At 39.7% G+C, this 24,716-nt stretch overlaps 1 long non-coding RNA gene and 1 other non-coding gene across 3 annotated transcripts; one reads left to right on the top strand and one right to left on the bottom strand.

Moving 5' to 3' along the window:
* Positions 1-1,167: 1,167 nt before the first annotated feature.
* On the bottom strand, positions 1,168-2,427 carry LOC122034591. Of its 2 annotated transcripts, none has more exons than XR_006126731.1 (4): positions 1,936-2,427; positions 1,771-1,846; positions 1,547-1,639; positions 1,168-1,221 (listed from the first exon to the last, which is right to left on the bottom strand). It is a non-coding gene; the product is annotated as an uncharacterized LOC122034591 (long non-coding RNA). The 2 variants fall into 2 exon arrangements; XR_006126732.1 differs by having other exon boundaries at positions 1,171-1,221; positions 1,564-1,639.
* A 10,139-nt stretch (positions 2,428-12,566) lies between these two features.
* Positions 12,567-12,638, top strand: TRNAD-GUC. The gene has a single exon. It is a non-coding gene; the product is annotated as a tRNA-Asp (tRNA).
* The last annotated feature ends 12,078 nt before the right edge of the window (positions 12,639-24,716 follow it).

Genomic DNA, 24,716 nt, shown 5'->3' with positions numbered 1-24,716 from the left:
AGAACTAAATGCAAGAATCACAATAATATAAATACATCAATGCATATGATGCTAATGATGCGTCCTGGTCACCCCTGACGTCAGTCAGTCCTCTCACACACAAATGGTGAGACCGAGTGGGTAGGGCTATGACAACCGTGCACTCTGTCATCACTGCTGGGGGAGCGCAATGCTTTCATCTCCCGGTACACGATGACGAGGAGGGATCCCTGCCAGCTACCACGCTGCATCACACTACCCATGAGCGGACCAACAGAGCCAAACAGAGCAAACTGTCTGCCGGCTAACACGCTGCGTCTCTAAACCAATGGAGCCTAACAGAGCAGAACTGTCTGCCGGCTACCACGTTGAGTCACTGGACCAGCGGAGCCTAACAACAGAACTGCCACACACCTGCCTGATATACCACTAACCCATGAGTGGTGGTGTGTGTAGATCATGTAACTGGCGATGGGCTCAACAACAATCACGATGCATGTCACTATACATAACAAAAACTGATCAACATAACCATATCCATATATACAAACGGCATCTGAAAAGCAATGGTCACATACCAAAATCTAGAATACACAGTCGATAGAATATCAAAAACTTATGTCCTGAACATAATAAGTATGGAACATCCTGATCAGCATAGAAAAATCCATATATACATAATATGGGTACCACAGTATCAGTAGGTCAATCCACGGATCTAGGGCATACAGGTCCTTTATGGTATAACAACCTAGATCCTAAACATATCTTCTTCCATAACATATGTACCAACAATATGCACATATCAAGAATCAAGGTCTAGGTACACGAATCATATATGATATACAAACAGAGGTACACAAGCCAGTCATGGCATAAAACCTAAGTATCAGATAATCTCGATACATATGACTGAAACCAAAAGTCCAGAACCTAGTCCTAACCTCAGTAAAACATGGTATGTCACTTATTCTAGAAACTAAGATACTCATGGTAATACAGTACTCATGGCAATAAATCACATGATATAAGCACGGATACGTCACAGGCGATAAACCTAACATGCTATGGATATCAAACAGTGACATACCAAAGACAAACATGTTCATTGCTTGTAGTTATAAAATACTATGCATATCCAAAGACAATATCATAAAAGATAAGTCAAGAGGTACCCGCCTCAAATAGAAGGTCCAATCCAGTCCAAATCCGACGTTGAGATGCTCATCTCGAATCAGAGTCCTGTATCAATATATTTTATTTAGCTAAATTCACATGGGTTAAATAGCTAAATAAAATCCCTAAAACCAATTAAGGAAACCTCAATGCAACGATAAATTTTGATTCATCCAATCCATTTGATTGAGTCAGGTTTAATCCAACATTCCTAACTCATCGAATAAATCCAATGATCCTCGATCAATAATCAAACACTCCACGTATGAAAATCAATTCAATGAGCCTAACGACATACATTCCATCATGATATTCAACCAATCCCAATTACACAAACCATAATAGATTTACTAACTCCAAAATCCATTTATACTAACAACAATGCATTTACCTCAATCCAAAACTCACCCAAATATGCATATTCGGCTGTTGAGTCACTGCCGAAGACGCCTGCTGTCGTTCCAACCAAATACCTCTGGTTAACCTAGAGTATGGATCGTTAGTCAGCAAATACACATGTACAAATTGATTACCTCATACCTAAATCAAATCTATCATCACAATAGTCCAAACAACATAGAGTCTATAACAAAGATATAATTCTCTACTTCTTACCTCACTACCTAGCCACTGTTAACGCTGGATCAAGATGGGTCGGACCAAGAACTACCCACCTAGTACAATCTCCCTGCTGGAAATCTTTCCCACTGGTCAGATCCAATTGAGATCAAGAATTGGAGATAACAAATTAAGCAACGACTAAATTCCAATCAATCTTACCTTCTTCCTCTCCACTGATCAGAGGTGATCAAGGATCCGGCGACAATGCTAGGGCCCGATGAGACCGGCTGGTGGCGCTGTTTCGTGCGGCAGTGAGGAATAGATCTAGGGAACAGTCCTTTCCCCCTTTGGCCGTCACCTAGGACAGAGGTGCGATGGTGCTCGGGTGGCTCGCGGCTAGGGCACATAGAAGACAGCTTTGCTCGGCGGCCGGAGGTAGAAAACAGAAGGGAAGAAGGGTTCAGCCGGCGAGAGCTCGCGGCGAGAAGAAAAAACTAGGGCACGGCGTCAAGACTTAGGGAAGGAAAAAGATCGGCGCCGAAATGAAATAGGCACGGGTAAGGACTAGGGCACGCGACGAGGAGAAGGAACCGCCGAGTGGCAGTTAGGGCACAGCATTTGGCGGGGAAGAAGGCTCGGTGCCGAGTTCGGCGAGAGGAACAGAAGAGGCGCGGGCGAGGCTCGAGTGAGGGTGCGGGGGAAGAAAGAAACGGCGAGGGGGAAAATAAAAGAAAAAGAGTAAAAATGTATTTATAAATAAAACATTTCCTCACTTAAACGGGTATCCAAAACAGGCCTTCCTGGAGCCCCGTTTTTATCCCCGTAAACTCGTCCATACGAGCTCCGAAAAATTCCCGAAAAATTTCCAAAAATCTTGGAAAATTTCCTTATTAATATTCGCCTATTTTCGGTATTTTACAATTTAAATTTATTTATTTATTTATTTTATTTTATTATTTATTTAGGATATTGAAAAGAGGTTTTTAATAAGTATGGTTCGTGAACATTGTTCACGAATGTTGTTCACGAACGTTAACGAGCTGAACACATATGTGTTCAAGCTTGTTTGTTTAGCTTAACGAGCTGTTCAAGCTTGTTTGTTTAATTAATCTTATGTATATTGAACGAACATAAACAAGCTATTACCAAGCCGAATACCAAGCTTATTCACGAACGCTTGGTTTATTTACAGCCCTAAGAATGATGGTTGATCCTGTCGGGAAGCTGAGAAGACAGACCTGTCGATATGTCGTGTCTGGAAAGCTGACTGCATCTCCATGACCCGGATGGTGAGTTGTCCTCTATGTTGACCAAGTCGTCCGAAGTCTCCTGGTCAACAACACCTGCAACCAGCGATCGGGTTGCCCCGATCCCTAGTACCTCGATGCTCGAGGTGGATCCCGTGAACATATGAGTAACCAGATAATAATAGAGAAATAAATGTACGAATAAGGAGTACGAGAATGTACCCTGGTCCCGGGGGACGCCCTCGGATGGATGGGTGGGTTGATCGAGTTATCGCGCCCCTGAATAGTAGATAAATATCCACCAGGTGAGTAGCTGGCTCCGGTGGCTCGAAGCCGGACGCGAAATGGATCCGTAGGACGACGCACAGTCCGACTACAGCCTCGGCTCGCAGGCCGGAATGCAACAACGGCACGAAGGTCGAACACTCCATCGGCTCGCAGACCGGGATACAATAACGGCACAGTATGATACCTGAGTCCTCGGACGGTGGCTGCTTGGAGAACGACGACGGCGCCCACTCGGGACAGCTATGGTAGTCGCTGGAGGCATCGTCGGCGGCTGGAGGTGGCGGCGGATGCTGGAGTCGACGGAAACGGCGACAGCCGCCGTAGACGGCGGGGACAGCCGCCGGAGGCGACTGCGCTGACCATGGTCCTTTATGTTCACTCTTATAGCTAGATAGTCCAAGCGTTCCATGCTTCTTCCTTGTTCTGACTCGGAAGGGGGACTAGTGATTCCAAAGGGCGCGATATCTCTTTACCACCTAGCAGATCCGACCCATATGGAGCAGACCCAGCCCAATTAGTTACAGATTATAAAATCTAAGACCAGATAGTCCATTAGGATTTGGAGCATGTCCTTATAAATAGAATAGCAAAGGCCAATCAATGGTAAAAAATCTCAACTTCACTCGACTGACCATTTCTTTGACAGGGATTCAATTCAATGCTTTACAGGGAACTTTGTGAAATATGACTTCAGCTTCATAAATTAAGGCATCAATTCCCAGATGGAATTAATCACACTACTGGCCGATGGAAGTTGGACCTTTTTTCTCGATCGTCACTGCACGAGGAACACCAGGCCTGACATCTGAGACCTGTCTCGTCATCAATCTGGGCTTGCTCCAACAGGAAGAATGCACGCAATGAAAGGCATGGGCCACTCATCCAGTCCTTGTCGAGGACGTTGATAGACAAAGCCAAAGCTCCTCCATCTCTCTTTTTCTCATGTGCCATTGAAACATCATGGAGCCTCAAGTTGCAGGGCCATAGAACTTACCCTGTTCGAAAGCCAACTCCTCGAAGCTGGAAGCAGAAGACCACATCATTATCTGCATTATGCCTGCAACTTTGGTTTATCTGATTTGAGCTTTCATTTTAAGCATCAATCACCAAAAACCTCAACCCCAATACACACTCCACAAAAACCATCAATCTGGCCGTAGGACTGGGAAATGATGGGAAAGGAGAAAAGAGTGAGAATCAATGAAGAGAACCACTTCACACGCAATTCTTTTTGCCGGAGTTCTTACTTCTCAGGATGGCATGGCACATTGTGGCATAGCATCTGTGGGGAAAATTCATGGTTACGAATCCATCATTCTCATTCTGTTTAAAAGCCTCATCGTTTCATATCTGCGTAAAGCATTCATTCACTCTCCCCTGTTTTCTGTTAAAGTTAAACGATATTTGACGCGCAAATGGCCGTCCATTCCAAAATTGACGGCCGAGATCATACTGTGGAGCGTGGTCCCTTCGAATTCTGCTCTTTCTCCGACTCCCCAGACTCTCCTCCTGCCTTGTGCGCCGCCGCCGATATCTTCCTCGCCGGAAAGATCCTTCCCTTCGGCGCTCCTCCTCCCAAACGGTACCAAATCTCGGAAGGAGAACTCCGCCGGAGAGACTTACTCCAAGTCGACCATCGGACGACCAGGTGCACAACCGACGATGCCTGCTTATGGGGCGGCGCCCAGTCGAAGGCCGGGTACCGGAGGCTCCGGAAGGTGTCGGACTGCGACGGAAAGGGGCTCGAAAAGCCAACGGCCGCAAGGACTCAGAAGGAGCCGCATCGGCCAAGGTGGTTCCTCTTCGTTCTGGGTTCCATGCGAGTGCCGGAGACGATGGACATGGGCAACATACGGAATCGGCAGCGCCGCCGGCGGAGTCGTGACTCCGAGCCAGGCGGCGACGTGGGACGAGGGACGTGGAGGCTATTGCGGTCGCTTAGCTGTCGGCGGTTGGAGAGCGCCGCCGTTGAGCTTCGCATCCCGCGTGAAAGGCTTGTGATCTCTCATCTCAGGGTCGATCGTGATCTCAGGGTCGACCGATGATGTCCTACTTTCAGACAGATCTTTGGATCTATATATAGAAATTTATGCATAAAAAAATATCGATTATATTTATACAAATTCAATTTATTTTATAAATATCTTAAAAAATTTCAAAACAATTCTCAAAATATTTGATAGTCCAACGGTAAGAGAATTATAAGGATACGAAGGTGTATGATTAGTCATTTGCTATGGTGGTCCAACGACAGATATGATGATTTAGGAGAATAATATTTAGGTCTATTTGTTATCTTTCTCGAGGAATGTGGAATCGTCTCATAGTACATCATGTCGGGGGCATCTAGTATGAATGGTGTTCCTGAAAGACGAAACAGAACTCTAAGGCTATAATAAGGAGTATGATTAATCATTCCTCCTTACCAGTATCACTCTAGGGAGAAGTACTAAAGATTGCAGCTTATATTCTTAACATGGTACCAACTAAAGCAGTTGCCAAAACACCTTTTTAGCTTTGGACTGGATGAAAGCCTAATTTAAAGCACTTTCACATTTGGGGATGTCCAGCTGAGACTAGACTTTATAGGCCAAATGAAAAGAAATTGGACTCCAAAACAGTAAGTAATTACTTTATTGATTATTCTGAGAAATCTAAGGGTTTCAAGTTTTATGATCCCAATAAAGGGTCTATTTTTGAGACGGGAAATGCGGCATTCTTTGAGGATGTTGAATTTGGGGGGAGAAATAAGGTTAGAGACATTACTTTTGAGGAGGAGTCGGTGTCAACACCGACCACTGCCTTTGGCAATGTGCAGGTTTTTAGTCCTGTCATTGATCAAGAAACAGATCCGGTACCTCAACAGGATAATGTACAAGAAAATATTGAACAATTCCCCATTCAGGATGAACAAACTCAACAACTTCAAGAACTAATACCATTAAGGAAATCCACGAGAGTGAGGAGAAATACTGATTATGTAGTGTTTCTTTAAGAAAATGAGGAAAATAATGGTTTGATGCAAGATGATCCTCTCAGCTTCTATCATGCCATGCAGGGTACAAACTCTCAAAAGTGGATTGATGCCATGAACGAAGAGTATAAGTCAATGCAAGACAATCAAGTTTGGAATCTTGTGTCATTACTTGCAGAAGCGAAGCCCATTGGTTGTAAATGGATATTTAAAACTAAGAGGGACTCGAAGGGTAATGTGGAGAGATATAAGACTCATCTTGTAGCTAAAGGTTTTATTCAACGTGAAGGCGTTGATTGTAAAGAGACTTTCTCTCCGGTTTCTACGAAAGACTCCTTCAGGATAATAATGGCTTTAGTTGCACATTTTGATCTTGAGTTACATCAGATGGACATAAGACAGTGTTTCTCAATGGCGACATTGATGAGACAATTTATATGGTGAAACCAAAAATTTTGTATCTGCAGACCCAAAGACTATAGTTTGCAAAATAAAGAAATCCATTTATGGGGTCAAGGAGGCTTCCCGTCAGTGGTACTACAAATTTTACCAAGTAGTCATTTCGTTCGGTTTGAGACAAATGCTGTTGATGATTGTGTGTATCACATGTTCAGTGGGAGTAAGTGTATATTTCTGGTGTTATATGTCGATGACATATTGCTTGCCACCAATTATTCAGGATTGCTGCACAACAGCAAGAGCTTTCTTTCAAAGAGATTTGAAATGAAAGATCATGGGGAAGCCTCTTTTTTTCTTGGAATTCAGATACATCGAGATCGTTCTCGAGGTATTCTTGGGTTATCACAAAAAGGCCATATAGAAAAAGTGCTGCAAAGGTTTGGCATGTAGAATTACAAACCGGGAGATACCCTTATGGCTAAGGGAGACAAGTCTAGTCTCAGTCAGTGCCCTAAAAATGATCTGGAGGTTAAGGAAATATAGAATATTCCATTTGCTTTGGCTATTGAAAGTCTAATGTATGCTCAGGTCTACACAAGACCTGACATATCATTCATTGTTGGTATGTTGAGCAGATATTTAAGTAACCCTAGAATGGATAACTAGAAAGCAGCCAAACGGGTTATGAGGTACCTACAGAGGACTAAGGATTACATGCTCACATATAGGAAATTAGATCAGCTGGAGATCATAGGGTATTCCGATTCTGATTTCGTTGGATGGCAAGATAGTAGGAGATCCACTTCGGGCTACATATTTCTATTGGCGGGGGCGAGGGGTGCATGGAGAACTGTTAAGCAGACACTAGTAGCACCTTATACCATGGCAGCATAATTTGTAGCATGTTATGAGCCATCCAATTAAGGAATATGGTTGCGAAACCTTGTCACTGGGATGTGCAATTTTGGAGGTATTGAAAGACCACTAAGGTTGTACTGTGACAATAACTCGACGGTGTTGTATTCAAATAACAACAAGAGTTCTACTAAGTCAAAGCATATTGACATTAAGTTCTTGGTTGTGAAGGAAAGGATACAGATTGGATAGATTGCTATAGAGCATATAGGGACAGACTCAATGATAGCAGATCCGTTGACTAAAGGGCTACCACCCAAGGTCTTTCATGAGCACAGTACTCATATGGGTATTGTATTGTTTTAGGATTCTTGGTTTAGTGGGAGTCTGTATTGCTCTATACTATGTTATGGACACATTTGTTGTGTAATTCCGATATTTCTGTACAGATATAAAGTATTCAGTTTTATTCCACTCTGTTATGTATGGTTATGGTTGATCTCACTAAGGAATAAGTTTGAACCAGTTGGAAATAGGCATGTTCATATCACATTGCTTATAATTTTCATGCTACACATCCATGATTGATCTATGTCATTTAGTTGTGTTGGTATATGTGATTATTGATGGGTTTAGTCACACTTAAAGTGATGAAAATCTCTTTAGTCCTATATCAATACGATTAATGGACGAGATTTTTTAAGGGATATCCTTATTGTTGACAGCAAGGTTTGATCTCATAAGGTAATGCACATTTGTCCGATGACTTTTGTAGTCCAAGTGAGAGATTGTTGAAAAAATCCAACATTTGGACTTACATATGTTGAATCAAATGTGCATAGCTATCTTTCGGTAGTCCAATTAAAACGATCTACCAAGGTTTAAAGTTTGGACAAAATAGAATATTAAATTGTCATGAAATTAATGTGTAGATACCATAAAGGGATTTTCATTTGTTGAGTGACCAAATTGAAAATAAAGTGCCTTTGTTATTAAAAGGGTTATGGTTCCCAAACGACGGTTCTTATTCCATCAGTTTCTGTATTCTCTCGATAGAACGTACTCAAAAGGGAAGAACCGATCGTTTTGAAAAACTATACCAGACAATTTAGATTTAACCTATGGATTTTGGTACGCTTCCGTGTTCATAGTTTTAATCTTTCCTATTCTCGATTTATCATGGTAGACGCCATCACATGTATTGCTGACATTAAATACACCTTACTCCCACATTAAATATTAAATACGCCTTACTCGTATATTTTATTTTTAAGACATAGATCGTACAATGGTGGAATTATCACAATGATATAAACCCTAAAGCCTTAAAGGAATTATGCTGATTCGCTAATAAGACCTTGCTAATGTTGATATCGATGGCTTCCTCTGAATTCTCATCCTCTACTACTCCAAACCATGACAATGATACACTCTCACCCCTTAAATTGTCGCGTAAATATGATCTTGCTTTGTCGGGTTCACAATTGTGTAGGATGCGCAAAGACAACCAAAGACAAGCGAGTTGGACTCCAATCTCCTTGGGGACCTTCTGTTATGATTCCGCAAGTGCACGAATTTGTCGTCAGTAATAAATAATATCGATCCCACGAGAACTGGTTATAAACACTAGTGATGACACACTTATGATTAGCTACACTAATGATGGTTGTAAGTAATTTAAGACAAGAGATTAGAAAGCGGGGAATGAGAACTAGCAAAGAGAAGAAATCAACCTAGGTGATGAAGAGTTCTAGGAATTCGGTTTCATTGTGGTGGTATTGATGTGTCACATACCATCCTATACTCACTGTCCATCAGCATGCATTTACCGGAAGCTAAAGCAACTATCCCTAAGCACCAGATAAAGACAATCCCTATGAAATTTTGTTACGATTAACCTCTGTCACTAGGGTGTCTCGGTAGATCACAAGGACACGACTCTAATTGATGTTATCAAAGATAGAATTAAGAAGCTTAGTTTGGTCTCTCACTTCCTTGTGGAGGAGTTGTTTCTCCTTTCAAGGAAGTACCTTAGATGTCCGTGAACAGGTTACCCTTGTCACTAGGGCCCCTCGGGTGTACGATCTATGGTATTCCCTCTACGAGGTTGCCAATTCCTATACAATCAATCAACACGACAAAGAGATCGAGTAGTCAAAACAAAACAAGCGAAATCATCCAATGAATATAAGCGTAATATGAGTTTTACATCAAAATCAATCCACAATTACTCCCTCATCCTAGAATAAGGACTCTACTCCATAGACGCTGGAGAAAAACCCGAAGACATGATATATATAAACATACAAATTCTCAACACGAAGAAAGAAAGAAGAAGTATGCTTATCCAATGACGATGAGTGATCTTCGGATCCAATCCCTTGCTTCTGGAGTTGATGTGGTGATGAAAGATCGCTGGATCGATTGTTGGATCGAAAGCGCTAGAGGGGGGTGAATAGCGCTCGTGGCTTTCACTTGTTTTGGAATCGTAAAACTCGAGTAATAACGCAGTGGAATAATAAAGAAATGACAAACACAAAAAGACACAGGTCGTTTACTTGGTTCGGAGCCTGTGGCGACTCCCACTCCAAGGCCCGCAATCGTTGATCGTTTTCGGTGGGCAACAACTATAATATCGAAAATGAGTTACAAGTTAAGTGCAAGAAAAACAGTAAACTTATGCCAACGACAGAAGGAAAATGGTAATATTAAGTCTCCGGTCATCGACGTCAAGTCGCAGCTTTGTCGGATCGTCTCGTTAGCAATTTGTCGCAAGAAGATAGCTCGTGTGTTGATCTACTGTACTGCTGGTCGAGATGTCCTTTTATTGGACGTTGAAGGCGCCTCTAATGCTAGTCAAGGCGCCTTAAACCCCAACACTTATCCCTCTTTCTGTGCTACGATAAGCTCTGCTGACTGCTGCTTATCTCTGCCTGGAGGTGCCTCCAACAAACCTCTGAGGTGCCTCCAAGCCAATGTCTGAGGCGCCTCAGACTCCCTTGAGGCGCCTTCAGCCCCACTTCACAGCCAGCTGATCTCTTTGCACCCGAGGCGCCTCCAAGCTCCATGGAGGCGCCTCGGACACTATTCATCCGAGGCTTAAGGTTGCTCCTTTGTACCTGCAAGATACGTTAGCTCCAAAAAATACCCTGCAACATAAAGTTTGCACATAATAAATATGATAAATGAATATTTGACAGTTTCCAGACTGTCCGGGTCTGACTTTGAATTTCCAATCGGAAACCCTAGGTCGACCCAACGCCTACTGTTCCCTCTACAGGGAACACATCCTCACCTACTCCTCTCAGGAGATTTACCTGTTGCCAGTGAGATCCTCCAGATCGACTGGACTTTTGCTCAGCGTCCGATGCTTCCATTCTTCATGCTGGATGTCCGATCCTCGACCCATCCAGACTTCTACCCTGTTTGTGACACCAGGATTTTAACCTAGGGTTACCACCCCCTAGCATTTTTGCCCGAAGCTCCGACCCGCCAAGACTTTCCGCATAGGGTTACCACCCCCTATGACGTAGGGTTACCACCCCCTAGGATTTTCCCCTTCCCTAACCGCAGCTAGGACTTTCTTGAAACACTCAATCATACACATTAGATAACAATTAAACTTAACTTTGAATCCCTTTGCCATTATCAAAATTTGAGTTCGATCGTCGAAAGCTTCCCACACCAACGTCGATGTCCTGGACGACGTGGAGCGACACCAGGGTGATTCTCCTCTTGATGGCTCGCCTCCCGGCTCTCTCCCCTTCGGGAAAAGGGTTAAACCCCCTTTTATAGGCTAGGGCGCAGCACGGTGGCACGACCGTGAAAGGATGGCACGGTCGTGCCCTTTTTGGGCTTTGGATGCGCTGCACGACCATGCTAATTGGCACGGCTGTGTGATGCTCGGACTCGGCTTCTGGGGACACGGTCGTGCAGGGTTGCACAACCGTGTGCTGCTTGGTCTCGGTCATGGGGGCACGACCGTGCAGGGTTGCACGCCCGTGTTCTGATCTGCCTCTGGTTTGGCCGCACGGTCGTGCAAGGATTGCACGGCCGTGCACTTCTCCGCTTCTGTTTGGCCACACGGCTGTGCAAGGTTTGCACGGTCGTGTTCTCTGGCTCGCTCTGGTGCGTCAACAAACGCTGTTTTCGCACCAAAAGTTGTCCCTGTCACCACAAAACAAAACAAAGAGCAGATATCCGTATAAAAGAGTATATATGATGAGTACATGATAAAAAAAGTGATCATACAAAGAATATGTACATATAAAGCAAGTGAATGTACGTAAAAACATGCATAAACTATCATAATATTTACGCACATCACCTCCATGGGTGGACCTCTCGGTGAGGCCCTTAAAAGCAAAGACATGTTCATCATCATCAATAAACATCTTGACTAGCGGCTGGGACTGAAACCCTCGGTTGGAATCCTCTCTGATTCGCATCATGTAGAAACCTTCATTTGGCAAGGAGTAGCTGGATCGAGGACCAAGAACAAGAAGACTTACTAGCACATGCAACTGTCAACATCAATTCATCATTGAGGCTGATAATGCTCGAAAACTTCCCTTCTCTATATGTTTTTCTTTCCCTACTCTATTCAGTTTTTTGATTGGGATCTCTCTGGGCGGTTCCAAAATTTGCTTTTTACAAAACTAGAGAGTACCTTGTATTTGATTTGAATCAAATCTATATTGTGTGAACCTTCAATTCAATGAGTGTTGCTGTGTGAATCCTCAATTTCAAATTATTGCTGAAGTAGAATGATGTTCACGCAACAGTGTAGAATCTATCTAAACATGATCATGTTCCAGGAAACTCTGTGCAAACAAAATCAGCAAGTAAGATACGAGGAAGAGCTGACGAACTTGTTTTGCGTAAAATGGTTGCATCTGATCTGAAGAAAAGGATGTTTTCATAGTTCACGACTAAATTAATCAGCAAGAAGCAGAGGAACCATGCATCGGAATCCTATCACGTGTCGCTGGCGGCGGAGGTAAAGGTGCTCTTTGCATCGCTGCTTTGTAGACCTGCAACTAAACTAAACATTAATAACTTTTGTATGTGAAATCAATATCACTAAGGTCGTTGTAGTATAGTGGTGAGTACTCCCGCCTGTCACGCGGGTGACCCGGGTTCGATCCCCGGCAACGGCGTTTTTGTTGGTTGCTACTCAGAAAGCCTAGAGGTTCCACTGTACAAAAATTTTGTACAAAGGTCTGAACCTTTTCCTAGCTACCATGTGTTCTTTTAAATTAAATTTTGGATCGCCTGCGGAACTTAACACGTTTGATCCAAAACTTAATCTATTTGTTCTTTTAGGTTTTGACTTGGATCTCCTGCGGAACTTAACACGTTCGACCCAAATCACTTTAAGTTATTAATTCCATTAAATATTAATTTCCATAATTGGTTCCCAGTACTGACGTGGCGAGGCACATGGCCTTCTTGGATATGGGAGCAACCACCACCGACTAGACAAAACCTTTTATAGAAATCTAATATTTAATTTCCTAAAATAACTTTAGGTTAACCGAAAAGAACAATCAAATCACAAGGAAAAATAAAACAAAAGAACACAACTTCGAAAAACATATTCGAAATACTAGAATCGTAAGCCTCTTGTATTTGGTATTATTTCCAAAAATAACTAGTATGATGCGGAAAGAAAAATACTAGTTATACCTTTTAGAAAGACCTCTTGATCTTCTACGTATTCCTCTTCTAACCTCGGACGTTGTGTGGGCAACGATCTTCCGAGATGAGAATCCACCAAAGCACCTTCTTCTCCTTTCTTCAAGTTTCGGCCAAGCACAAAGCTTCCAAAAGATGAAGATCTTTTTCCACCAACCAAGCTCCAAGGGATACAAGCTTTCTCTCCTCCTTCTTCTTCTTCTCCAAGTAGTATCCGGCCACCACAAGAGCTCCAAGCAAATAGAGAAGGTTCGGCCACCACCAAGAGGAAGAGAGGAAGAGAGGTTGGCCGGCCACAACACCAAGGAAAAGAGGGAGAGAAATAATAGAGGTTGTTCACCATGAAGCCTTCTCTACCCCCTCTTTTATAATCCTTGGTCTTGGCAAATAAGGAAATTTAATTAAAATCTTCCTTAATTCTTTTGCCATGAAAAGGAAAAATTTATTTAATTAAAAACAATTTTCCTTTTCTCAATTTACATGGCCACACCAAAGTTACAAACAAGGAGAGTTTTAATTAATTAAAACTTCCTAATTTGTCTCAGAAATTTATAAAATTTCTCCAATAATTTAATCCTTCATGATTGGTTTATAAAAGGAAATTTAATAAATTAAAATCTTTCTTTTAAACATGTGGATAAAAGAAAGTTATCTCTAAAATTAAAATCTCTTTTAATCTACAAATAAGGAAAGATATCAAATCTTTTCTCAATCTTTGTAGAAACTAATAAAAGAGAATTATTAATTTTAAACTTTCTTTTAAATCATGAACATGGTTAAAAGGAAAGTTTTCTTAAAATTTAAAATCCTCCTTTAATCAACAAATAAGGAAAGATTTCAAATTTTAAACTCTCTTTTAAACATGTAGATGATTTACAAATAAGGAAAGTTTTACCAAAATTAAAACCATCCTTTTAAACTACAAATAAGGAAAGAGATTAATCTCTTCTCTTAATCTTTGTAGAAAACTATAAAAGGAAATTTTAATTTTTAAACTCTCTTTTAAAATCATGATATCCACATAAGAAATAATTTTAATAAAATCCTTTTTAATATTCTAGTGGTCGGCCACCTAAGCTTGGAACCCAAGCTTTGGCGACCACCTACATGGCTCATCCACTTGGTCTTGGCGGCCCTAGCTTGGGTTCCAAGCTAGCTTAGCCGACCCCATTGGATGGGTAAGAAGGTGGGTATCGGTGGGTATAAATCTCTATATACTAGAGGCTACGATAGGGACCGAGAGGAGGAATTGGTTTTGGTCTCCGATGAAATTAAGCATCCCGTGTCCCCCAACACACAACTAAATTTCATCAATAATAATTCATTCCACTAAAGAACTATTATTGAACTACCGCACCAATCCCAAATTACATTTGGGCTCCTTCTTATTATGAGTGTGTTAGTCTCCCCGTGTTTAAGATAACAAATGTCCACTAATAAAGTAAGTTCTTGACAACTCACTTAATTAATATCTAGCTCCAAGAGTAGTACCACTCAACTTCATCATCATGTCGGACTAAGTCCACCTGCAGGGTTTAACATGACAATCCTTATGAGCTCCTCTTGGGGACATTCTCAACCTAGATCACTAGGACACAGTTTCCTTCTATAGTCAACAACACACACTATAAGTGATATCATTTCCCAACTTATCGGACTTATTGATTCATCGAACTAAATCTCACCCATTGATAAATTAAAGAAATAAATATCAAATATATGTGCTTGTTATTATATTAGGATTAAGAGCACACACTTCCATAATAACTGAGGTCTTTGTTTCTTTATAAAGTCAGTATAAAAGAAACGACCTCTAATGGTCCTACTCAATACACTCTAAGTGTACTAGTGTAATTATATAGTTAAGATAAACTAATACCTAATTACACTACGACCTTCCAATGGTTTGTTCCTTTCCATTATGGTCGTGAGCTACTGTTTATAATTTATAAGGTACTGATAACATGATCCTCTGTGTGTGACACCACACACCATGTTATCTACAATATAAATTAATTGAACAACTACATTTATCATAAATGTAGATATTTGACCAATGTGATTCTTATTTCTAGATAAATGTTTATACCAAAAGCTAGGCTTTTAGTATACACTCTAACAATCTCCCACTTATACTAAAAGACTAAGCTGCCATATCTGCTGCCATACATCTGATTCCCAACCCTTCAACATGTCCATCAAAAGCTCTCGCTTTAAGGACCTTAGTGAAAAGATCTATAGGTCATCATCTGATGCATTCTAGGCGGCAACAACTTCTCCTCGTTTATACGATCTCTCGTATTGGGTAGTACTTGCGCTCTATTGTGTTTACTTGCCTTATAGACTCATGGTTTCTTCGAGTTTGTTACTGCACCATTATTATTACAATAAATTGTAATAATCTTTGGACAAACTAGAAATCATATCTAAGTCTATCTTGAGGTAATTAAGTCATTTAGCTTTTATGGTTTCCTCAGAGGCTTGCCATATACTAAGCTTCTATGGTGGAGTCCAGAAAAACACCTATGCTTATCACTCTTCCATAGTTATGACTTTACCTCCTAAAGTAAACACAAAACCCTGAGGTTGACTTATTATTGTCCCTATCCGATTGGAAGTCAAAATCCATGCACCCCCCACGGCCAACATTAACTGCCTTGTAAGCTAGCATATAATCTCTAGTTCCTCTAAGGTACTTTAATATATGCTTTACTGCAGTCCAATGTCCTTGTCTAGGGTTACTTTGATATCTGCTAACTATGCCCTTGGCAAAACAGATTTCTGATCTCGTGCATAGCATACATTAGGTTGTCTAACTGCCGAAGCATAAAGAACTGCCTACATGTCCTCAATCTCCTTTGATGTTATCGGAGACATCTCTTTAGATAAAGACACTCCATGCTTAAAAGGTAAGAAACCTTTCTAGGAGTTTTGCATGCTTAAAATGAGCAAGGATTTTTCCGATGTATCAAGCTTGGGATAAGTAAAATATATTTTTTTTCTTGCGATCCCTTATTACTTTGATCTCAAGAATATATACATTCTCCCAAGTCCTTTATATCGAATTGTTTGGACAACCATACCCTTACTTCTGACAACATTTTGATATTGTTTCCAACTACCAAAAATGTTATCTACGTATAGTACAAGAAATACCACCACGCTTCCATCACACCTTTTGTATACACAAGACTTATCCGGTTACTAAATCCATAGATCTGGATTACTTTGATAAACCGGATGTTCCAAGACCTGAAGCTTTACCTCAGTCCATAGACTGATTGAGCTTGCACACAAGATGCTCTTAGCCCTTTGCAATGAACCCTTCTGGTTGCTTTATATGGATGCTTTCTTCAAGACTTCCATTAAGGAATGCTGTCTTGACATCCACTTGCCAAATAGATAAAAGAATCCGGATAGAATTAAGCATGGCTACCAGTGAAAAAGTTTCCTTTTTCATCAAGCCTTGCTTTGAAAGTTACCACCTTCCTGTCTATCCCTCTTTTCCTATTATATACCTTTTTACACCCAACGGCTTTTACACCATTTGGTGATTCTATAAGCTTCCAGATTAGAATAGATATATTTTAACTCTGTTATTCATTACTCTTTGCCAAGATGTTGCATCTTTATCTTGGAGTACTTCATCATATGACCGGAGATCATGTTCATGTCCTCCAGGGATCGAATCCAAAAACTCTCCCAAAACATGAACCTATTTAGGTTGCCTAACAACCCTCCCACTACGACAAGGCATTTTCTGCACTTGTGTATCATATGTGATACGTGTTGCAGTTTTCTTGTGGTATCTCATCTTGTACAGTTGGTACTAGGTTAGACATGTCCTTTATTATTTCTTTAAGAACAAATTTACTTATGAGCACGTGGTTTATTATATAGTCCTTTTCTAAAAATCAGTCATTGATGCTAACAATGACCTTCTGATTTTTAAGACTATAAACCTACTTTTTTTTATCTAGGATATCTTACAAACAAGTGAACTCCTATCCAACTTATCATTATCTCTCTTTAACATATGTGCTAGATTACCCGAATCCGAATATGCTTCAAAATAGGCTTACGCCTATTCAGCAATTCTATATGAGTAGAGAGTTATGACTTGGAAGACACTATGTTCACTTTTATTTTCAGAGTTTTATCCTTAAAACAAATTTGGTAATTTTCTGAATAACTCATCATCTATCTAATTATTCCATAAGAGTTCTTTACCTTCTTTCTACTACACCATTCTGTTGGGGTGTACCAGATGCAGTTAGTTGGGATTGAAATCCAACTTCTGATAAGTGACTCCTAAAATCTCTCAAGAGGTACTTGCCACTACGATCTTCCATAGTGACTTTTTACTTTATTTCTCCGCATCAACCTTGTACTCTTTGAACTAATCAAAGTACTTAGTCTTGCGGTACATTAAGTAAATTTATTTGTATCTTGAATAGTTGTCTTTAAATTAGACAAAATATTCAATACTACCTCTTGTCTGGATAGTCATAGGATCACACAAATCAGAATGAACCGATTTCAACATATTTTTGACTCCATACCCCTTGGACTTAAAAGCTTCTTGGTTATTTTTCTTCCAAGTAAGACTCGCAGGTTGGAAAGATTTCCACTACCAATGAACCCAAAAGTTCATCAGCTACCAATGAATCCTACTCAAGTATAACCTAGCTTTAGATGCCAAAGATATAATTGGTTCATTTCCGAAGGTTGCTTTCTCTTAAAATTAGAAGATGTGTTACTAATTTCCATTTGTTGCATCATGGGAGTTATTGGATTATAAATTGTCAACCATCATACCAGAATAGATAACTTTCTTATTTTTCTTGATAACAACTTTGTTATCAAAATAGACATAATATCTATAATACTTTAGAAACTGAAATCAGGTTCTTTCTAAACTTGGTACGTAAAGACAATTACTTAAAATCCATATTTTATTCTTATCAAATGATAAACATCTCCCACTGCAACAGTTACCACTTTTACAGTAGTGCCCATGTGGACGGTGATTTACCTTTCATTTAGTTGTCGGGTTTCCTGGAACCCTGCAATGAATTGCAGACATGATTAATGACATCTTGTATCTACACTCCAGGTTCTAGTAGATAACACCACTAGACATGTTTCAACTAATGAATTAAATACACCTAAATTGTTCTTAGTTCTAAGAAGACAGTCTACCTTAATGTCCAAGTCCTATTTCCAATCATTACAATTGGGACTACTAAGTCTTTTTCTATAGTATGACTACTAGGGATTGACAAACATCCTAAGAATCACAAAAATATTTGGTCAAGATCAACTCCTTAAAATCTCCATGAATTTTGTGTATACAAAATCGAAGAGGAGATTTTATTCATTAATTTTATTATCTCGTCAACTTTACTTTATGACGAATAAAATTAATAGTTGATCTATCTTTGATCAAATATTTGGTCAAAACTCTTTGAATTTAAAATAACATTGATTCCTCAAACAATATTATTTAAATTTACCAACACCTCAAACACCGTGAATTTTGCATGCCACGTTAGTGTGGACGTATACAAATTCAACATTTGTAAAAGGAGGGTTTTACCCATTAACTATCTTGTCAACGTATCTTTATGACAAATAAAATTATCTCAAACACCGTTAATTTTGTATGCCACGTTAGTGTGGACGTATACAAAATCAATCATTTGTAAGAGGGGTTTTAACCCTTTAATTTTATTATCTTGTCAACCTAGTTTTATGACAAATTAATAGTTGGTTTCATTTGGTCACACAAATAATAGCAGTGACTCCGATGGGGAGGATACTATTAGATGTGTCTAAGTGTATACCATTACTTTGACACTAAGTCCATTAATAAGATTATGCCCCTTCCGTTGGGGAAGATCACACGCTCTTAATTAACTTCCTATAGTCATCCAAAAATGGAAGTCTGTTCTAGTGATCCACAAACAAGCTCATCCGTTATGGAGGAAGGCACTCAGAGCCAACGCGCAAGCTTGTTTGCATCACTTACAAACCAGTAATGGAGACCATGGGATTTATTTAAAATCCCTCTCCCACTTAGTTATTTATAAACGAGGAATTTTAACTATGCTAGCCTACTAGTCATGTATACTAACATGCACACACACAATATAAAAGCAATAAATAGAAAATCTAATTTTCAACTATTATGACTTTTATCTCTAGTTGTCCTCCGTGTGTTGTCATCCCAAGTGCTGCCATATTTGGCCACCGCCACCGGGTCTAGTCGCATCCATCTTGCTCCTAGTTCCGCTGCGCCTATGGTCCTTAGAAGGTTCCACGCTTTGCAAGATTCGATCCATGACATAAATAGAATTTTACATTTTGATCCTATATTCCATAAAAGGAATGTACATGTATCTAGATCAAAAATAAAATCCTAATAAAACTAAATACGACTCCTGCTGTATTTTATAATACAATCATGCACACACATATAAATGCCCTTGACATGTCCAAGGGTCCAATCACACACATAATAACTAAAAGCCATAATAGTTGGATCCTGCATCCACAAAGTTAGCACATCCTACTATTAACCTGCCTAAATTATGTATGACATGTGCATAATTAAACTAATACCAAATACACAGAGGCAAAACCCTAGCTCTGATACCAATTGTTGGTTGCTACTCGGAAAACCTAGAGGTTCCACTGTACAAAAATTTTGTACAAAGGTCTGAACCTTTTCCTAGCTACCATGTGTTCTTTTAAATTAAATTTTGGATCGCCTGTGGAACTTAACACGTTTGATCCAAAACTTAATCTATTTGTTCTTTTAGGTTTTGACTTGGATCTCCTGCGGAACTTAACACGTTCGACCCAAATCACCTTAAGTTATTAATTCCATTAAATATTAATTTCCATAATTGGTTCCCAGTACTGACGTGGCGAGGCACATGGCCTTCTTGGATATGGGAGCAACCACCACCGACTAGACAAAACCTTTTATAGAAATCTAATATTTAATTTCCTAAAATAACTTTAGGTTAACCGAAAAGAACAATCAAATCACAAGGAAAAATAAAACAAAAGAACACAACTTCGAAAAACATATTCGAAATACTAGAATCGTAAGCCTCTTGTATTTGGTATTATTTCCAAAAATAATTAGTATGATGCGGAAAGAAAAATACTAGTTATACCTTTTAGAAAGACCTCTTGATCTTCTACCGTATTCCTCTTCTAACCTCGGACGTTGTGTGGGCAACGATCTTCCGAGATGAGAATCCACCAAAGCACCTTCTTCTCCTTTCTTCAAGTTTCGGCCAAGCACAAAGCTTCCAAAAGATGAAGATCTTTTTCCACCAACCAAGCTCCAAGGGATACAAGCTTTCTCTCCTCCTTCTTCTTCTTCTCCAAGTAGTATCCGGCCACCACAAGAGCTCCAAGCAAATAGAGAAGGTTCGGCCACCACCAAGAGGAAGAGAGGAAGAGAGGTTGGCCACCACAACAAGGAAAAGAGGGAGAGAAATAATAGAGGTTGTTCACCATGAAGCCTTCTCTACCCCCTCTTTTATAATCCTTGGTCTTGGCAAATAAGGAAATTTAATTAAAAACTTCCTTAATTCTTTTGCCATGAAAAGGAAAAATTTATTTAATTAAAAACAATTTTCCTTTTCTCAATTTACATGGCCACACAAAGCTACAAACAAGGAGAGTTTTAATTAATTAAAACTTCCTAATTTGTCTCCAGAAATTTATAAAATTTCTCCAATAATTTAATCCCTTCATGATTGGTTTATAAAAGGAAATTTAATAAATTAAAATCTTTCTTTTAAACATGTGGATAAAAGAAAGTTATCTCTAAAAATTAAAATCTCTTTTAATCTACAAATAAGGAAAGATATCAAATCTTTTCTCAATCTTTTGTAGAAACTAATAAAAGAGAATTATTAATTTTAAACTTTTCTTTAAATCATGAACATGGTTAAAAGGAAAGTTTTCTTAAAATTTAAAATCCTCCTTTAATCAACAAATAAGGAAAGATTTCAAATTTTAAACTCTCTTTTAAACATGTAGATGATTTACAAATAAGGAAAGTTTTTACCAAAAATTAAAACCATCCTTTTAAACTACAAATAAGGAAAGAGATTAATCTCTTCTCTTAATCTTTTGTAGAAAACTATAAAAGGAAATTTTTAATTTTTAAACTCTCTTTTAAAATCATGATATCCATATAAGAAATAATTTTAATAAAAATCCTTTTTAATATTCTAGTGGTCGGCCACCTAAGCTTGGAACCCAAGCTTTGGCCGGCCACCTACATGGCTCATCCACTTGGTCTTGGCCGGCCCTAGCTTGGGTTCCAAGCTAGCTTAGCCGGCCCCATTGGATGGGTAAGAAGGTGGGTATGCGGTGGGTATAAATCTCTATATACTAGAGGCTACGATAGGGACCGAGAGGAGGAATTGGTTTTGGTCTCCCGATGAAATTAAGCATCCCGTGTTCGCCCCGAACACACAACTAAATTTCATCAATAATAATTCATTCCACTAAAGAACTATTATTGAACTACCGCACCAATCCCAAATTACATTTTGGGCTCCTTCTTATTATGAGTGTGTTAGTCTCCCTGTGTTTAAGATAACAAATGTCCACTAATAAAGTAAGTTACTGACAACTCACTTAATTAATATCTAGCTCCAAGAGTAGTACCACTCAACTTCATCATCATGTCGGACTAAGTCCACCTGCAGGGTTTAACATGACAATCCTTATGAGCTCCTCTTGGGGACATTCTCAACCTAGATCACTAGGACACAGTTTCCTTCTATAGTCAACAACACACACTATAAGTGATATCATTTCCCAACTTATCGGACTTATTGATTCATCGAACTAAATCTCACCCATTGATAAATTAAAGAAATAAATATCAAATATATGTGCTTGTTATTATATTAGGATTAAGAGCACACACTTCCATAATAACTGAGGTCTTTGTTTCTTTATAAAGTCAGTATAAAAGAAACGACCTCTAATGGTCCTACTCAATACACTCTAAGTGTACTAGTGTAATTATATAGTTAAGATAAACTAATACCTAATTACACTACGACCTTCCAATGGTTTGTTCCTTTCCATTATGGTCGTGAGCTACTGTTTATAATTTATAAGGTACTGATAACATGATCCTCTGTGTGTGACACCACACACCATGTTATCTACAATATAAATTAATTGAACAACTACATTTATCATAAATGTAGATATTTGACCAATGTGATTCTTATTTCTAGATAAATGTTTATACCAAAAGCTAGGCTTTTAGTATACACTCTAACAGTTTTATCACGTTTTCACATTTTTTTTTTTCCCGTTTGCTTATTTTCTAAACCGACGGGCGATTCCGGCGATCATGGTCGACGCAGTAGTCCCGTGGACGTCGCCCAGCTCAACGCTGCCTCCTATCTCGATCCCCACTATTGGTATGGCAGCTCGGTACTCTTCTCCCTCTCTTTCGCTTCGCTTCGCTTCGCTTCCTGCCTCAATCTCTGTTCTGACTTCATAGGAACGAGAGGTTCGCCGCCGAGGAGCACTATGAATGGTTCAAAGACTACTCCCACTTCCAACACCTCCTCCGCCGAGCCGCTTTCGAGACGAGGGACATGAAGGAGATGAGTCTGAGTAGGATTTCCGCTGCTCTTGCGTTGTTTGTGGAAATGTCAACTTCGAGGGTCTGACATGAAGGTTTCTTTTTGTTTTCCTTGCACAGCCAGGCATCAAGGTGGTTCAGGCCGACAATGCAAGACCTTCCTTTCGGCAGTGAGTCCTATCCTTCAATAGTGCGATCGAGAAAGGCTGAAATGCTCTTTGGACGTATAATTCACTTTTGCAATCTGTATCATAACTGCATTTTCCTTTTTCTTCCACCTTGCTTGATTGGTGATATTCATGTCTCATTATATCAATGTGTTTACTGTCAATGGAATCAACTGAATAACTATTTCTATTAGTTTATGCTTGTTCTTTAGTGGCTGTAGTATTAGTTAGTTTTGCTAGCGTGCCGTGAATTTTATTTTATTCTAAGTTGTTAAATTAACCGAATAATGCTAGTTTGAATTGAAGGATTAAGTCCGGTGGGTTTAAATCTCCATTACACGGACTTACATTTGATTAACATATAATTAATTATCATTAAGAAAACTAAACTCCAGTTAAATGATCCAATTAATTCTTTCGATTGATAGTAGAGCTTAGGATTAGCGTACTATTAATTTTTCAATGATTTAAAAATCTACATTGATTTTGCATTGGATTCCTAATGAATCGATGTATATCTGTCGATAGATGATTGGAAAATTCTAAGATATAATCTAGATTTTGAGTTTTTTACATTATCTGTGAAGAACATGAATACTGACATATGTTTAGGATCTTTCGAGTTGAAAATCATGTTTAGAAAATTAGATTTTCCTGATATCATTCAATTGGTGAAAGTCATCATCGATTGATAAGTGCGAATTTGGGAACAAAATGCTCTCAAGTTGATCGGCTGATTAATTGGTGTTTACCAATCGATTGGGATGCCTACAATCATACACAAAAAGGGCTAGAATCAATTGGGCAATTGATTCATGTCATAAGGACCAATCGATTGCTAAACCTAAGGCTAATTGATTTATTAACACCAATCGATTGCCATAAGGAGCCAATCAATTAGAGAACCTTGAGTCAAATATAGAGGTCACAGAATCGATTGGGTTGATCGATTGGTTAACACTAATCGATTGTCATAAGTACCAATCAATTGTTGTTCGATGGGTTGTCAATAGAAGGTTTCCGAATCGATCGGTGGATCAATTGGTGTTCAACAATCGATTGAGCCTGAAGCCTTCCGAGTCAATCAAGGAACTCGACTGTTGTATACCAATCGATTGTCATTGGTGGGCAATCGATTGATGTGTATAAGAATTGGCACATAAGGAGTATCTATCGATTACTACATGTTGGCAATTGATTGCTACATCTTGGAAATCGATTGAGCAGTGTGTCAATCGATTGATAGATGACACCAATTGATTGATAACTGATTAGATTAGTTTTTCAATATTTTTTTTTTTTGTATTCTTTCTCACTCTTGTTGCTTAGTTGAACCTATACTATCGTCAAAGCAAGAACTATTAGAGAGACTAGAAGTATTAGCGTAAAGGGATGTATATCCAATGATCCGGATGTAATTGAGGACATGAGGGGAAATAAGGAGAGGTGGGAGGGCAATTGGGTCATGGGAGAGCTTGAGGGTTTGAGTGTTTTTAGGGAGCACTGCTCACAGCCGACGGGGGGTCTTTTTTTGAGGGGGAGGGGGGGCTTCGTGCTCGAGCCCGCCGCCAGGAGGAGGATCTCTTCCTCTCACGCTGCCGGCCAACGCCAGGGGCGGCGCTGGCCACTCCTTTCCTCCTCCTCTATTACACCTCCTTTCCTCTTCTCCTCAACGTGGCCACCGGCAAGAGGGTGCTTGGTTGAGAGCCGCCACTAGGAACAGTGGGGGAAAG

This window comes from Zingiber officinale, chromosome 11B (genome assembly GCF_018446385.1).
Source record: "Zingiber officinale cultivar Zhangliang chromosome 11B, Zo_v1.1, whole genome shotgun sequence".
Taxonomy (NCBI): Eukaryota; Viridiplantae; Streptophyta; class Magnoliopsida; order Zingiberales; family Zingiberaceae; genus Zingiber; species Zingiber officinale.
The sequence above is the reverse complement of the archived record's forward strand: the minus strand, read 5'-3'. Positions and strand labels throughout refer to the sequence as shown.